The sequence below is a fragment of the Manis pentadactyla genome, chromosome 16, assembly GCF_030020395.1.
Source record: "Manis pentadactyla isolate mManPen7 chromosome 16, mManPen7.hap1, whole genome shotgun sequence".
Lineage (NCBI taxonomy): Eukaryota > Metazoa > Chordata > Mammalia > Pholidota > Manidae > Manis > Manis pentadactyla.
Window position 1 is genome coordinate 65,188,752 of NC_080034.1, and position 16,865 is coordinate 65,205,616.

The window sequence follows — 16,865 nt, forward strand, 5'->3', positions numbered from 1 at the left end:
GGCTCCTGAATTTAGGGTAAATCACCAGGAGTGGAATTCCTGGGTCAAATGGTATTTCTATTTTGAGTTTTTTGAGGAACCTCCATACTGCTTTCCACAATAGTTGAATTTACATTCTCACCAACAGTGTAGGAGGGTTCCCCTTTCTCCACATCCTCACCAACATGTGTTGTTGTCTGTCTTTTGGATGGTGGCCATCCTAACTGGTGTGAGGTGATATCTCATTGTGGTTTTAATTTGCATTTCGCTGATGATTAGCAATGTAGAGCATCTTTTCATGTGCCTGTTGGCCATCTGAATTTCTTCTTTGGAGAACTGTCTGTTCAGATCCTCTGCCCACTTTTTAATTGGATTATTTGCTTTTTGTTTGTTGAGGTGCGTGAGCTCTTTATGTATTTTGGATGTCAACCCTTTATCGGATCTGTCATTTATGAATATATTCTCCCATACTGTAGGATGCCTTTTTGTTCTACTGATGGTGTCCTTTGCTGTACAGGAGCTTTTTAGTTTGATACAGTCCCACTTGTTCATTTTTGCTTTTGTTTCCCTTGACCTGGGAGATACATTCATGAAGAAGTTGCTCGTGTTTATGTCCAAGAAAATTTTGCCTGTGTTTTCTTCTAAGAGTTTTATGGTTTTATGACTTGCATTCAGATCTTTGATCCATTCTGAGTTTACTTTTGTGTATGGGGTTACACAATAATCCGGTTTCATTCTCTTACATATTGTTGTCCAGTTTTGCCAACACCAGTTGTTGAAGAGGCTGTCATTTCCCCATTGTATGTCCATGGCTCCTTTATCATATATCAATTGACCATATATGCTTGGGTTAATGTCTAGACTCTCTATTCTGTTCCACTGGTCTGTGGCTCTGTTCTTATGCCAGCACCAAACTGTCTTGATTACTGTGGCTTTGTAGTAGAGCTTGAAGTTGGGAAGCGAGATATCCCCTGCTTTACTCTTCCTTCTCAGGATTGCTTTGGCTATTCAGGGTTTTTTGTGGTTCCATATGAATTTTAGAACTATTTGGTCCAGTTCATTGAAGAATGCTGTTGGGATTTTGATAGGGATTGCATTGAACCTACAGATTGTTTTAAACAGGATGGCCATTTTGCCAATATTAATTCTTCCTACCCAAGAGTATGGGATATATTTCCATTTATTAGTGTCCTCTTTAATTTCTCTTCAGACTGTCTTGTAGTTTTCAGGGTATAGGACTTTCACTTTCTTGGTTAGGTTTATTCCTAGGTGTTTTATTCTTTCTGATGCAGCTGTGAATGGAATTGTTTTCCTGATTTCTCTGTCTGCTAGTTCATCAAAAGTGTATAAGAATACAACAGATTTCTGTGTATTAATTTTGTATCCCACAACTTTGCTGAATTCAGATATTTGTTTTAGTAGTTTTGGAGTGGATTCTTTAGGATTTGTTATGTACAGTATCATGTCATCTGCAAACAGTGACAGTTTGACTTCTTCCTTACTCATCTTGATGCCTTTAATTTCTTTGTGTTGTCCAATTGCAGTGGCTAAGACCTCTAGTACTATGTTTAATAAAAGCGGGGAGAGTGCTCATCCTTGTCTTGCTCCCGATCTTAATGGAAAAGCTTTCAGCTTCTCTGTGTTAGGTATAATGTTGGCTGTGGGTTTGTCATATATGGCCATTATTATGTTGAGGCACTTGCCCTCTATACCCATTTTGTTGAGAGTTTTTATCATGAATGGATGTTGAATTTTATCAAAAGCTTTTTCAGCACCTTTGGAGATGATCATTTGATTTTTGTCCTTCTTTTGTTGATGTCATGGATGATGTTGATGGATTTTCAAATGTACCATCCTTGCATCCCTGAGATGAATCACACTTGATCATGGGTAAAACTCTTGATGTGTTTTTGAATTTGGTTTGCTAACATTTTTTGAGTATTTTTGCATCTATGTTCATCAGGGATATTGGTCTGTAATTTTCTTATTTGGTGGTGTCTTTTCCTGGTTTTGGTATTAGGGTGATGCTGACTTCATAAAATGAGTTTGGGAGTATTCCCTCCTCTTCTATTTTTTGGAAAACTTTTAGGAGAATCGGTATTATGTCTTCTCGAAATGTCTGATAAAACTCAGCAGTGAATCCATCTAGTCAAGCGGTTTTCTTCTTGGGTAGTTTTTTGATTACTGATTCAATTTCATTGCTGGTAATTGATCTGTTTAGATTTTCCTTTTATTGCTTGGTCAGCCTTGGGAGGTTGTATTTTTCTAGAAAATTTTCCATTTCTTCTAGGCTATCCAGTTTTCTAGCACATACATTTTCATAGTATTCTCTAATAATTCTTTGTACTTCTGTGGTGTCCGTAGTGACTTTTCCTTTCTCATTTCTGATTCTGTTTATGCGTGTAGATTCTCTTTTTCTCTTAATAATTCTGGCTAGAGGTTTTTTTCAAATCCCAATTGTTTATTACTGATAGGAAAGCAATTGACTTTTGTATAATAAACTTGTATAATGCAGCTTTGCTATTATTGCTTATTCTAATAGTTTTGTTGACCCTTTAGGATTTTCTGCGTACACAGTCACGTCATCTTAAAACAAGGTGAATTTCTTTTCTTCCTTCCCAATCTATATACACTTTTTCTTTTTCTTGTACTATTCACTAGCTAGGATTTGTAATACAATGTTGAATATAAATGGTGCGAGGGGAATACCCATGCCTTGTTCCTGATCTTAGTAGGGAAGACTCCAGCTTCTCACCATTACATATGATATTAGTGGCAGGGTTTTTGTAGATATACTTTTTCAAAGTTAGGAAGTTCCCCTCTGTTCCTAGTCTGATGAGAGTTTTTATCAGGAATGGGTGCTGGATACTTTTTCTGAATCTATTAATAGCATATGATTTTTATTCTTTAGTTTGTTGAGGTGATTGATTAGGTTAATTGATTTTCAAATGGTGAATAAGACTTGTATGTCTGGAATAACTCCCACTGGATTGTGATGCTACACACACAAACTTTGATACATGTTTGAATTTGATTTGCTAATATTTTGGGGAAGACTCTTGCGTCTATGTTCATGAGAGATACTGGTCTGTAGTTTTCTTTTCTTGTAATTTATTTCTTTGGTTTAAATATTAGTATCATCCTGGCCTCACAGAATGAATTAGGAAGTATTTATTCTGCTTCTAATTCCCAGAAGAGATTGCAGAGAACCAGCATCATTTCTTCCTTAAGTATTTGTTAGAATTCACTGTAAACCCATCTCAGTCTGGTCTTTTCTGATTTGGAAGGTTAGTGATTACTGTTTCAATATCTTTAATAAATACTGGCCTGGACAGATTATCTATCTCTTGTATAATTTTGGTAGATTTTGTCTTTCAACGAATTGGCCCATTTCATCTGGGTTATCAAATGTGTGGGCACAGAGTTGCTCATAATGTTCCTTTGTTAATCATTTTTTATTAAGGCTTTTTTTTTAATCATAGTTCTAGGTTCACAGCCTCCCCTACTATCAACATCCCTCCACCAGAGTAGTACATTTATTGCAATATATGAACCTACATTAACAAATCATAATCACCGAAGTCCCTAGTTTATATAGCATTCATCTGTGTTGTATATTCTATAGATCTGGACAAATGGTATGATGATGTGTGCCCATCATTATTGTATCATATGGTGTGTTTTTACTGCCCTAAAAATCCACTATGTACCACCTATTCATCTTTCTCCCTACACCCGCCCCTGTCACCCACTGATCTTTTTATTGTATCCATAGTTTCTCTTTTTAGAGAATGTCATGCAGTTGGCGCCATAGCCCTTAGCATGCAGCCCTTTCAGATCAGCTCTTTTCACTAATATATATTTAAAGTTCTTCCATGTCTTTTCAAGCTTGGTACTTCATTTATTTTAAGCACTGAACAATATTCCATTGTCTGGATGTATCAGTTTATTTATCCATTCACCTACTGAAGGATATCTTTGTTGGTTCCAAGTTTAGTCAATTAAGAATAAAGCTGCTTTAAGCATTCATGCATAGGCTTCTGTGTGGACATAAGTTCTCAACTCCTTTGGGAAACCATTGCAGGATCAGATGGTAAGAGTATGTTTAGTTTTGTTAGAAAATGTCAAACTGTCTTCCAAAGTGGCAATACCATTTTACATTCTCAACAGCAATGAATAAGAGTTTCTGTTGCTCCACATCTCACCAGAACTTGATGTCAGTGTTTTGGATTTGGGCTATTCTAGTAGCTATGTAGTGGTATCTCTCTGTTGTTTTAATTTGCACTTCTCTGATGCCATATAACTTGAACCATCTTTTCATGTGCTTATTGGTCATTTGTAAATTTCATTGGTGAGGATTCAGCCAAGATCTTTGGCCTATTTTTTAACTGGGATGTTTTTCTTATATTGTTGAAGTTTAAGAGTTCTTTGTATATTTTGGGGAACAGTCATTTTTAGATGTGTTGTTTGCAAGTTTCTTTTCCAAGTCTGTAACTTGTCTTCTTATTCCCTTGACATTGTCTTTTGCAGAATGGAAATTTTTTATTTTAATGAAATCCAGGGTCTCAATTATTTTTTTCATGAATCATGCATTTGGTGCTGTTTCTAAAGTCATCACCATACCCAAAGTAATCTAATTGAATAATACCATATTATCTTGTAGGAGTTGTATCGTTTTGCAGTTTATTTATGTGCATGATCAATTTTGAATGTTGAAGGGGTTATAAGGTCAGTTTCTAGATTCATTTCTTTGCATGTGTATGCTCAGTTGTACAAGCAATATTTGTTGAAAAGACTGTCTTTGCTTCATTATATTTCCTTTGTTCCTTGTGAAAGATCACATGACTATATTCATGTAGCTCCCGCTTTGGGCTCTCTGTTGTGTTCCATTGATCTATATCTATATTCTTTCACTATCACACTGTCTTGATTACTGTAGCTTTATATTAAGTCTTGAGATTGGGTACTGTCAGTCCTCCTATTCTCTTCTTTCTTCAGTGTTGTGTTGGCTTTATTATCTTTTTCATGTCCATGGGATCAGTAATGATTGGCCCATCTTTTGTTTCTGATACTAGTATTTGTGTCTTCTTTTTCTTAGTTATCCTGGCTAGAGGTTAATAAATTTCACTGACATTTTCAAAGAAGCAGCAGGTTTGGTTGATTTCCTCTATTGCCCTTTATATTTTCAATTTCATTGATTTATGCTCTAATTTTTATTTTTTGTATGTATAGCTTAGATTTAATTTTTTCTTTATCTAGTTTCCTTCAGTATATTTTAGATTATTGGTTTTAGAGTCTTTTACTTTTCTAATATATTCATTAAGTGCTATGAGTTGTCCTCCAAGCACTGCTTTCACAGTATCCCAAAAATTTTAAGCTGTTGTATTTTCATCTCCATTTAGTTCAACATTTTTGACTATGCCTTACATCTTTTCTTTGACCCATGTGTTATTTTTCAAGTATGAATTTTAATCTCCATATTTTCAGATATTCCAGCAATCATTCTGTTTTTTCTTTCTACTATACTTCCATTGTGATCTAAGCATAAATTGTATGACTTCTATTATTTTAACTTAAGATATGTTTTATAGCCCAGGATGTGGAATATCTTTTTTAATCCTTTTTGTGAGTTTAAGTAGAACAGGTACTAAAGAAAACAAGGTCACTGATTCAAACTGACATATGCACCCCTATGATTATCACTGCACTATTTATGATAGCAAAGGTATGGAAGCAACCTAAGTGTGCATCAATAGATGAATAGATAAAAAAGATGTGGTACATATACACAGTGTAGTATTATTCAGCTATAAAAGGAAAAGAAACCTTACCATTTGCAACATGGATGGATCTAGAGGGTATTATGCTCAGTGACATAAGCCAGGCAGAGAAAGAAAAATACCAAATGGCTTCACTCATTTGTGGAGTATAAAATAAAGCAAAGCTGAAGGAACAAAACAGCAGCAGACTCACAGACTCCAAGAAGGGACTAGTGGGGGGAGAGGTTGGGGAGAGTGAGTGAGGAGGGAGAAGGGGATTAAGAGGCACTATAATTCACAATCGCCTTATAGGTAGGTCACAGGGAAGGCAGGTCACACACAGCACAGAGAAGACAAGTAGTGACTCTATAGCATCTTACTATGCTGATAGACAGTGACTGTAATTAAGTGGGCGAGGACTTGAAAATATGGGTGAATGATCAAACCACAGTGTTGTTTATATGAAACCATCTTAAGATTGTATATCAGTGATACTTAAATTTAAAAATTTTTTAAAGAAGAATGGATACTCTGCTGTTGTTAGATGAATTATTTTATAATGTCAGTGAGAGCCAGTTGATTACTCATGCTGTTCAGTACAACTACATCCTTACTAATATTTGTCCATCCGGATTTGTCAATTACTGACAGAGGGTTGTTGAGAAGGATTCCAAATATAATAGTGGATTCATCTGTTTCTCCATGCAGTTCTGCTATTTTTTGCATCACATATTTTAATGCTTTGTTGTCAGGGGTATATACATTAGGGATTGTGTGTCTTCTTGGAGAACTGACTCCTTTATTACTTTATGAGATCACCTGTAAACCAGCTTGAGAAACACTGCTTCTTTTCTGGACACATAACATTAGGCTAAATGGGGCTGCCAATGAAGTGGCATAAGATACATCTCCCATCCTCATGTGACTTAAAAGGTATTTCAAGACATGAAACTAAAAAGCAAACTTAATGGAGGAAGGAAGTACCTAATCAAGGAGGTCCCATAGACATTCAAAGAAAGGAAATCACAAGAGGAAAGTGAGATTTTTCATGGACAGTAGAGTAGAGAACATAATAACACATCAACCATGACAGGGCAATAAGCAAACTCAACTTAGAGACATTAGTGAATTCATTCTGGTTTCACTAACATTCATAATTTTAAAACATAACTTTAATGTTGAGAGAAACTGAATTACGGTAGGGCACATGATTTATTTTAAAAATCAGTATGCTATAGTAACTTTAAAATATAGCACTAGCAGTCTGCCCCAAATTACAAATGAATTACCTTCTATTGACTTGTTTCTGAGTTGGGTGGAAGCTACAGATGTCTTATAGAAACCCTGTTCAGCAGCCTCTGGCAGCCCACAGAAGGCCACATAGCAGGTCAGGCCACCGTGTCATTAAAATGCAGCACTCTAGTAGCCCAGCACCTGCCCACCGCAGAGACCAGGACCATTTTGGAAAGGCGTGTTCTGACTTTGCAGTCCCAATAGCGCCACTAGAGACTTTCCCTCCCTCTGCCTCCTCCGCGAGGGCACTCGGTCTGTCAAGTCATCGGGGCTGAGTTTTGCCCTGGCTGCTCTGCACAGGAACACTGGCTGGTGAGGTTTCATAAGGTTATGTCTGGAGTGCACTGAAAGGGGAAGGAGAGCTCGTTAGCTTTAAACTGGGCTCATCCCAGTAAGTAAACTGTCCTCTTGTTGACATTCAGGTTCACAAGACAAAGTTCCAGGCCCCGCGGCTGTGGCGGGAAGGATGATCACCAGGAGCAGGGGTCAGAAGCTGCTCTTACTACAAAAGGATTCCTAACTCAATGTCCGCAGGATCTTCAAAGCCAACAGGGAGGAAATACAAGGCCTCAGGACACCTTAGACACACGGCCATCTATTATGGTTCAAAACTACAAATTAACAGTAATAAAAAGATATAGACTTAGTATATTTTGGAAACATGAAGGGTCAGAGGAATCAGCTTGGGAACTTGAGGCAAAGATTGCCCACTGCTCTCTGGGTCCTCTTGGGAAGAGAGCACAGCCAGAACCTGGGTCACCTGAATCTCAAGGTGTTCATCTTTCGTGACATGACGCTGCCAGAGAAGAGGCTGAGTCACGGCCCCTGATGCTTAAAAAAAAAAAAAGTTTGCTTTATATCATTCATGCTCAGAACCCATGGGGCCGCAGTACTACTCTTCAAGACCACAGCATTGCTCCCTAGAATGACCTTCTTCAATTATTATACCTACACTGGATCGGGGCGGGTTAGAAAGAGGGAGACTACAGGAGTCAATGCTAAATATTTTTCGATATCCTTAAAAATAAAACTAATAGGTAGGCTCTTACCCATTTATTCTCCTACAATTTCAGGGGAAGATAGGCACTTGTTAATGCTGGCTTATCCTGGAATGCAGTGTAAATGGATGTCTGATTTAACAGTAACAAAAATAAAAGGGTATATTTACTTATTTCAAGATCTATTAAGTTCAGTAATGGTGAGCTGCAAAGAGCAGCATGAATTTCAAAGACTCTGTCACTTTTAAGAACAGATCGCCCGCATCCACTGCCTGATCTCTGATGGGGGTAGAAATGCCCAAACTGCTCCTGAAGTCGGCTGAACAAAGCAGGAGTCGGAATGTAGTTTCAGGAAAGCCCAGGAGACTGTGGATGCCCAGTGGACCCCACAGAATGGGAATCAGCAACAGGCCGGGCAGTGCAGGCTGAGCGTCCCACCCTCCTCCCAACCTCCTATCCTCAGGGGAGGCAGGTTGAGGTGCAGTCCCTCCCAGGACAGAGGGTAAGGAAGGAGGGAAGGAGGGAGAGGTCAGCTGGGCTGCGGCTGCGCTGGTGCAGCCCGCACACTGCACACGGTAGGGGCAAACCTCACAGCCCACACCCTGACTTCCGGTGCACCTTCTCATCACTCAGCTTCCCCAGGTATGTAGGCTTTGCATTAAGTTATAGAAAAAACATGTGAAGTAACTGGCAGTATCAGTGAAATGAAAGATAGTGAGGAAATGTTTCCTTTCCTTCCTTGTTCTTTTCCAGGATGGTGAGGGTTACGCCAGCTGTTAGCAAGGCACGATTTCCCTAGACAGCGTTGACTGACAGACATCGCTCCAGCATCAGGACAGAACTAAGGAGCAGCCTGAACTGATTCGCCGCTTTCATGATCATGCTTTTCTACACATCTTCTCAGTATTTCAGGTGCATAATGCCCTTAACACCAGACCAGGCTGCAACGCTGGTTAGCGGCACAGAAGAGCTGAATTCATAGAGAGTATCTGGAGTTAGTTGTCAGAGTCTGATGTGTAAGTTAATGCAAAGTGTATATGCATATAGGCCTCTAATTCCAAATGCTGCCTCTTGGAAGAAACACTCCACAGCACGGCTGTGTGTTCCTCACGCCCATTACCCTGGGCATCTGCTGACACCTGCACTTGGAGACACACCGACGGCTGCAGAGCAAACACTGTCGTGAGGGGCTCACTCAGGGTCTCCATGTGGTCCATCTGCCCCAGGCCCAGGCTTCTAAAGGGAGTGGGGGTGACGAGGCTGCTGTCCCCAGAACTCAGGGCTTTAGTCCCTGCTAGTGCCAGTCAGGGTGGGAGCAACCCGAGCTGCCCAGGTAAGGGGCCCGAAGCGGCCACCCGAGCCAGGAGGACAGCATCACGTGGGCGAGGCCTCACCTGCACACTCACGATGGCCCTGCACAGATGCTGATGATTTGACTGAGGGACTTGAAAAGTGTTGCTCCTGACAGCATGTGAGGGCCCCTGCTGCGGAATCTGCGATCGTTCTGTCCAGTCTAAATGTACTTTCTGTCACCCGCACTGTAACTGGAGCTGCCCTGGGGCTAAGCATAAACCCTCTTTCAGTGAGCTACCCGCCAGAGAAACCCGCCGGAGTAAGTGCTCCACAGTGACCATGTGAAGTAAGTAGCGCCAGACCGAAGAATCCCGGATGAAAGTAACTACCATCAAACAATGTGTGTGCATCTTCTGAACTGTCGTAATGTATTGGCAAACAGCCGCACCCAAACCTCCTGCCGGTGAGTGTCCCCCACGGCTGGTAAGAAGGCGCGCTGCCAGTTCCTCCCTGCCACTGAGCCCAGAGCCTTTTCATCTCTGCCAATCTGATGCTCAACTGTGTGTGTTTTGATATTCATTTCTTTAATTATTAGTAACATTTTAAATATTTTCATATTTTATTAGGATTGTACTTCTTTTTTTAAACTGCCTATTTGCAATATTTTAGTCCTAGCATACTGATGATTCCTTACAAATTTGTCCATCATGTATGTAAGCACATATTAGGAATATTTGGTCATTTGTCTTTCATTCTTGCCATGGTGCTTAATACTTAAGAAATCATTTAAAAGTTTATCACAAATTATAAACCATGGCACCTTCTTGAACATGTGGACTTTTTTTTCATGGCTAGACTGAAAATGCATGAAAAACAGTTCTACCTGATACTTGTTTTCTAAGAAATACTTGCTTGAGCTGCAGGAAGATTACAGCCCCTCTGAAAACCCCGAGTTCCTGTTCCTCAGCGATGCAGCCGTCCTGCTCCTGAAGTCTGGAGGAGGCTGAACACAGCTGCAAGGGGCCCCGTGCCCAGAGAAGCAGGCAAAGCACTGGGATCTAACCAACCCCTGAAGGACACCTGAGATGGGATCATTTGGCCACTGGCTTGCAGAGGGGCAGCCCTCAGCATGCCCATTAGGTGCACTTAGCATCGGGGAACAAAAACTAATAATGCATCATGCTGGCAGGTTCCTTGGCTATGATATTCAGCCTGGAAGTAGACTGGCTTCAGGCTCTGTGGAATGCAGTATGCCAGCGATTCCTTCCTCTTTTTACAGAGGGGAAAAGAAAAACATTTAAAGGATCCGCCAGGGCTACCAGCTTACAAGGGGATGAGAAACCCAAAAGGAACTGATGTGCTATGTATCTATGGAGTAGCCAAGCAACATAGAAACATTGTTTTGACCTAAAAAGACTAACAAAATTGAAGGAAACATTTTTTAGAATGGAAGCTTTTTTCCTAAATGTTCAAATTTCTGGAGATCTGCACCTGTGAGCTACATAGGAAGTACAAGGAACCAGATGTTTGCGGGAGCTTGCTAACCAACTCCTTCTTGTGGAGAGATGGCATGTCTCTCAACATGACCATCTATGGTGACAGGGAAGTGACAAAGGAAATATGTGATCTATTCTCTGTGGAGCGCGATTCTGACTGTCCTTCAGCTGAACACAGCAACCTTAGTGCACATCTTCCTAGAGGCAGGATTGAATCTCAGGGACTGCAAGCCAACCTGAGAAAGGCAAAGAAAGGCTAAACTCCATGACTCCTGTCATTTAATTGTTAAGGTAATAGCTGGGTTTTCTCAGACACTGTACAGTTTATCAGATTCCTCTGTTTGGAGTCCATGAACCTGTACTCTTCATACACTGATAAATGGAAATTCATTTCACCAAAAATGACTCAACTGCTCCTTCACTGACATGTTCAAGAACTTAGAAGAAGCAGAACAAGGACAGAGAAGGGGAAGGGATGACGGGTGAGAGGTGAGAGGATCCATATTTTCACACAACAGCAAGAGAGAACCGTAACAATCACTTTGGTTGAAAATCATAGTCTATTCCCTGCAATTATCCCTGGAACAGCAGTGATTGGCAGATAAGGGAAGAGAAAGTAGAATCAATTATAAATTAATTGGTATAGAGAATAAATTCTACAAATAAATTGCCAACTATTGCAAGCAGGTAAAATGTGTATGCATTATCCTGCCCTTTTCTGAATAATTTTTCATCCTGTATAACAGGAGCTGCTGTCACTGCAGAAGCAAGGGCACTATTTGGATAGGACACTGAGAGGACATGACAGCAGGTTGACCTGTGAGCTGGACCTGGGCAGCTGGAGGCCCTTCACCCCTTCGCTTGTTCATGGAATGTGCATTTCATTTGCCTTCACCACTCCCAGAAGCTCCCCCAAGGACATAGCCTTGAGATAGTGATGTGGTGTTGAGACCTTCTAGATGGTGCACATTAACTGAACCCAGTTAAGATCTCTATATGAACTTTAAGATTTGGCAGGTGGGTGCAGAAATCTACTAATCTTGTGCTGCCCACAACAAGCTTCATAAATAAGTTCCTTTGCTTATTAAACCTGCCACCTACCAATGTGGAGTAGTTCTGTTTCTTTCTTTGTTTTTTTCTCTGTCCTCCACACACAGAGGCTGATTTCAGATTATACCAAGGATGCTCTCAAGGAGGTTGTGAACCAACAATTGACAAGACAGTCAGGAAACCAAAGAAATGAACCTTGGGAAAGAGGCATCCATTGGGGAAATCCTGAGCTGGCCATTGACCTGTACATGGGGTGAGGTGGCCCATATGTCAGATGCTTGTAGGCTGCCACATGAGTGTGGGGGTAACCCCCAAACCCTGGATATTTTACTGCACTTACCTGAGGAATGGCATGTGGTGCACTACAGCAAAGAGGAATGAATGGTTAGTGAGCTGGCCTCCGCTGTGGCAGTTTGGCTAGAAACTAGCGCCCCACCAGAAGCTGCAGCTCAGGTTACAAATTAGCAACAAGAGTTGAGATTAGAAAACCACATGCAGTTGTCCACTATTTTGTTAGCTTTGGGACTAGCAAAGAAGGTGGGGAGCAGAATGATAAGTTGGAGACCTTAGCATGCCATTTGGCAAAGCTAGGAGGGCACAACTGCCACAGGTTAAGGCCCAAGCACCTGTGACAATGCCTAAAATGCTAAGAGGTGGCATCCCTGTGAAAGTGATGAGAAGGAAGATGAGAATGTTGTGGCCATTGTTGTGGAAACAGGCACATCATCCTATGCTGTCTGACCCATAACACAAAGGGAAAGGTTTCTGTGTAATTTTTTTTATTGATGTATCATTGATATACAATCTTATGTTGGTTTCAAGTATACAACATGGTGGTTCAACCACCACTAGTGCACTTGCTATCTGTCAACATAGGAAGGTGTTACAAAATCACTGGCTATATTCTCCAAGTTGTACCACCATCCCTGCAACCAACGTATATTATAACTGAGAATTTCTGTGTCCCTTTATCCCCCTCACACTCCCCACCCACCCATCCCAACCCCTCCCCCATTTTAACCACCAGTCACTTCTCAGTGTCTATGAGTCTATTGGAATACAAAGGGAAAATCTTAAAGAGCAATTACCCAAAAAACCCAAAAAACCTGCAGTCTTCCTCTGTCCCTTGAGGGTGTAAATCCTTCATGTCTTTGAAATGTAAACACCCCAAGAGATGCCCAAAATGCTGCCCACAGAGATTGAAGGAGAAAAAAGAGGGAGGGAGATTTTTAAATTCCAACTTGTGTAGACAACTCCAGCCTTTTTCAGATACTATTCAGGTTGTATAGGAAACAGAAGGGAAGGGAGTGTGGCTCGGTGACAGGGAAGCAGGGCAGGAGTCTGTAAATCAACCCCAAAAGTGGGATCCAATGCGACGTCATTTCCAGTGATCCCCCACCCCACCCCAAGGGGAGACGTGTTCAAAATTCCAGATGTGGGACTGCAGGCTTCTACATGTCTGTGGGACTTTGCAGCACCTGGAGATAGTTCCTTTAGCCTAATTGTTAGTGTTTTACATTAATTCTATTTTCTTTTAGTTCCAAAACTTCAGAAGAACAGACTGGAAGAAAATTGTTAGAAAATGCTTCATGTAAACGTCAAGCTTTGACAGGTGTTACTGGGTTTCTGACGTAAGCTTTCAAAAGAGGACACAAGGGTTGTAGGCATCTATGAAACACATTATTGTGAACACTCATGTTAATTCCAAGGAATTATTGGCTAAGCGTGACTCATAACCATCGCCGGGTATTTAAATAAATTGCTTCAAAACATCTCCTTCAAAGAAAACCGCAAAACTAACAAATCCCAAAAGCAGGAAAGCACACACGAGTGCAGGCAGTTGCGAGATCTTTCCCAGGATCTGCTGCAGAAGTGAGCAGTGCACCTCACTGATGCAATTTGAAGTCCAACAACAGGCATATTACACTGACCACTAGAGTCCTGGATTCTATTCAGAGAAAATGCTAGATTTTTCAGCACTAAACTAGAAGAAAATGGATAAGATTAATCAAAATGAAAAGAAATAAAAAGAGCAGTTATTATATAGCACAATAAACTAGAACATAAACAGGGCTATAAAGTCACTTGTACCCTCCCCGTGGCCTAATGAGCTCCCCACCTTGCAGCATGCCAGGCATTTTAGGATCTGGAGGGAAGCAAAAGCATCTCGCAGCCTAGGGAACAGGCCGGCGGTGAACAGTCTGCTCTTAGCATCTGTCTGTGAAGAGAAAGTAGAAATAAAGGAGAAAATGGTCAAAATTACTTGTAGTGTGCTGTGTGAATACAGTGGCAATCTATGCCATGCCTTAAGCAAACACTTTTTCCAGATTACGTGGACTACTTTTTGCTTTTCTACCCTGCATTTCTAAAACCTACAGTGGTTAGTTAAGAATGAGTTAATATCTGTAAACCCCCAACTTTCATCTGTTGAATCAGAATAGTCAGCAAAAGGCATTATAAGTGGTAATTGCCTTAAGAATCACCATTCTTTTGGAGGTTTGAACTTCTTATATTAGATTTTGCCACCTTCTCCCGTGTGTCCACTCTACATGTCTAAAAGTAACACAGAGCAGCACATGTCCAACTTTAGTGTGTATCATCACCTGGGGATCTTGTCTGATTCTGATCAATAGCTCTGGTCTGTTTCTAACAAGTTCCCAGGAGATGAGGATGAAGCAAATTTGTGGAAAATATATATATATATATTTATATGTATTGCACTCATAGAGCAGGTACTGAAATTCTAATGAGTGTGAAATTACTTCATAAAAAGGGATTATTCTGCAACTGATCAGTACACAGTTCTCAGTGGTGCACCATACAAACACAAGGGTCACACCGTGAGCGAGGAACCCAGCCAAGGGGACAATCCAGCTCTTAAACTGGCTCAGCTCTTCTTCTCAGACCTGGTGCTTCAGGGGGGAGCACTGTCTTACAGGAAGGGGAGCCCTCCAGGGCAGGGATATATCTTCCCACGGAAGGGTCATCTTTCTTTAATTTACACAAAGCACAGTGTAGGATATTTGTGGCTATTATGGCCATTTCACTTTAGAAAGAAGAAAGTAAAAATTTATCTCTTTTGAAAAGAAAAACTTGACCTTTTTAAGAATGAAATTATTTGTATTTATTTAAACTTCAATTTCTGATTTGCTTTTTTGAACAATAAATATATTTTAATTTACTTCTATTTTACTCCTCTAGCTTTTGCAAAGTTTTCAAAGAACAGCATTAGTAAACTCAAGCTCTCAGGGGATTAGAAAAACAAAAAGTTGTACCTTTCTAACTACCAGCATATTAGATTATATTTTCATCCCCCAAAAGCAGCTTATTTGCCTAAACATAAATTATATCTTAAAACATTTCTATATTGCACTGTGTTCCTTGATAAGAAATTTAATTAGAAACAGGATCAATTTGTTTTCTCACTCTGTAACTATATGTGTGTGTGTGTAGGTGAATGGGGTTTGGGGCACACTACACCAAAATATGGCATGCTGGCATATTGAGTATTTTAAGTGGGTAGGTCACACTGACCTCTACTGCCTTACTGTTTTCCTTGAAACAGGTCATAAAATCCTCATGTGAGAGTGACCTTCCTATACCCAGAGGAAAGGAGCATCTTTATGCCTGTGAACAAAGATTCCTAACAAACTGGCCTTGCTAAGTTGAGAATTGTCCAGGAACAAGGAAGCACAAGTCCTTAAACTGAAAGGGCCCACTGAATATGAGAGGATAAGTAAAAAAAAAAAAAAAAAAAACCACAAGGCATGTAGTAGTGAGATTTCAGTGTACCAAGCCTGGAGTTCCAAAAGTGACTGGTGGAAAAGGAGATTAACCAAAAAGAACCAGAGGCAAATTGACACTTGCCATCTCCTCAATAGCACTGGAGCCAAGAAGATAATGGAACACTATCTTCAAGAACAGGAGGAAAAACAATGGAATCTAAAATTCTATATCCAGAGAAAATATTGGTCATATGTAAGGGCAAAACCAAGACATTTTTAAGCATCTAAAAGCTCAGGAAGTTCACCACCTACATACTTTCTCTAAAAGATGTGTTCCAGCATGAAGAACAATTATACCAGGAGACAAGATGATATACAAAAAGCAATGGTGAGTTAAAAAACTTAATAGCATGTGATGCATAAATAAATATTGATGCACTTTTAAAATTAAAATTAATATTCCCAAAGATATCAAAAGGAGAAAGGTTTTGGGGAAGTTCCATGGAATGTGTAATAGAACAAAAGTGTGCTTGGGATCCTGTTTTGATAAAGAGACGTAGATACTAACTCCATATGTTAGAAAAAAGCAACTTGAGGCACAAGCATCGTAACTTTAAGGATAAATTTAAGAAATAGAATGCATAATTTTTAAATCAGTGAAAGTGGAACAATTGAACAAAGAAAATTAAATCAATTCAATGGATATCAAGAAATCAAGAAAAAGGGAGAAAAATCAAAGGGAAAGTACTTTTAAAAATCCCACAAACACATGGAGGCTTCACAACATGCTCCTAAATAACCAATGGATCAATGACCAAATAAAAACAGAGATCAAGTAATATATGGAGACAAATGACAACAATAATTCAACACCGCAAAATGTGTGGGATGCAACAAAGGCCGTGCTAAGAGGAAAGTATATTGCAATACAGGCCTGCCTCAAGAAAGAACAATCCCATATAAGCAGTCTAAACTCACAATTAATGAAACTAGAAAAAGAACAACAAATGTGGTCCAAAGCCAGTAGAAGGAGGGATATAATAAAGATTAGAGCAGAAATAAATAAAACTGAGAAGAATAAAACAATAGAAAGAATCAATGAAAGTAAGAGCTGGTTCTCCAAGAAAATAAACATAATAGATAAACCCCTAGCCAGACATATCAAAAAAAAAAGAGAGTCTACACACATAAACAGAATCAGAAATGACAAAGGAAAAATCACTACTGACACCATAGAAATACAAAGGATTATTAGAGAATACTATGAAATAT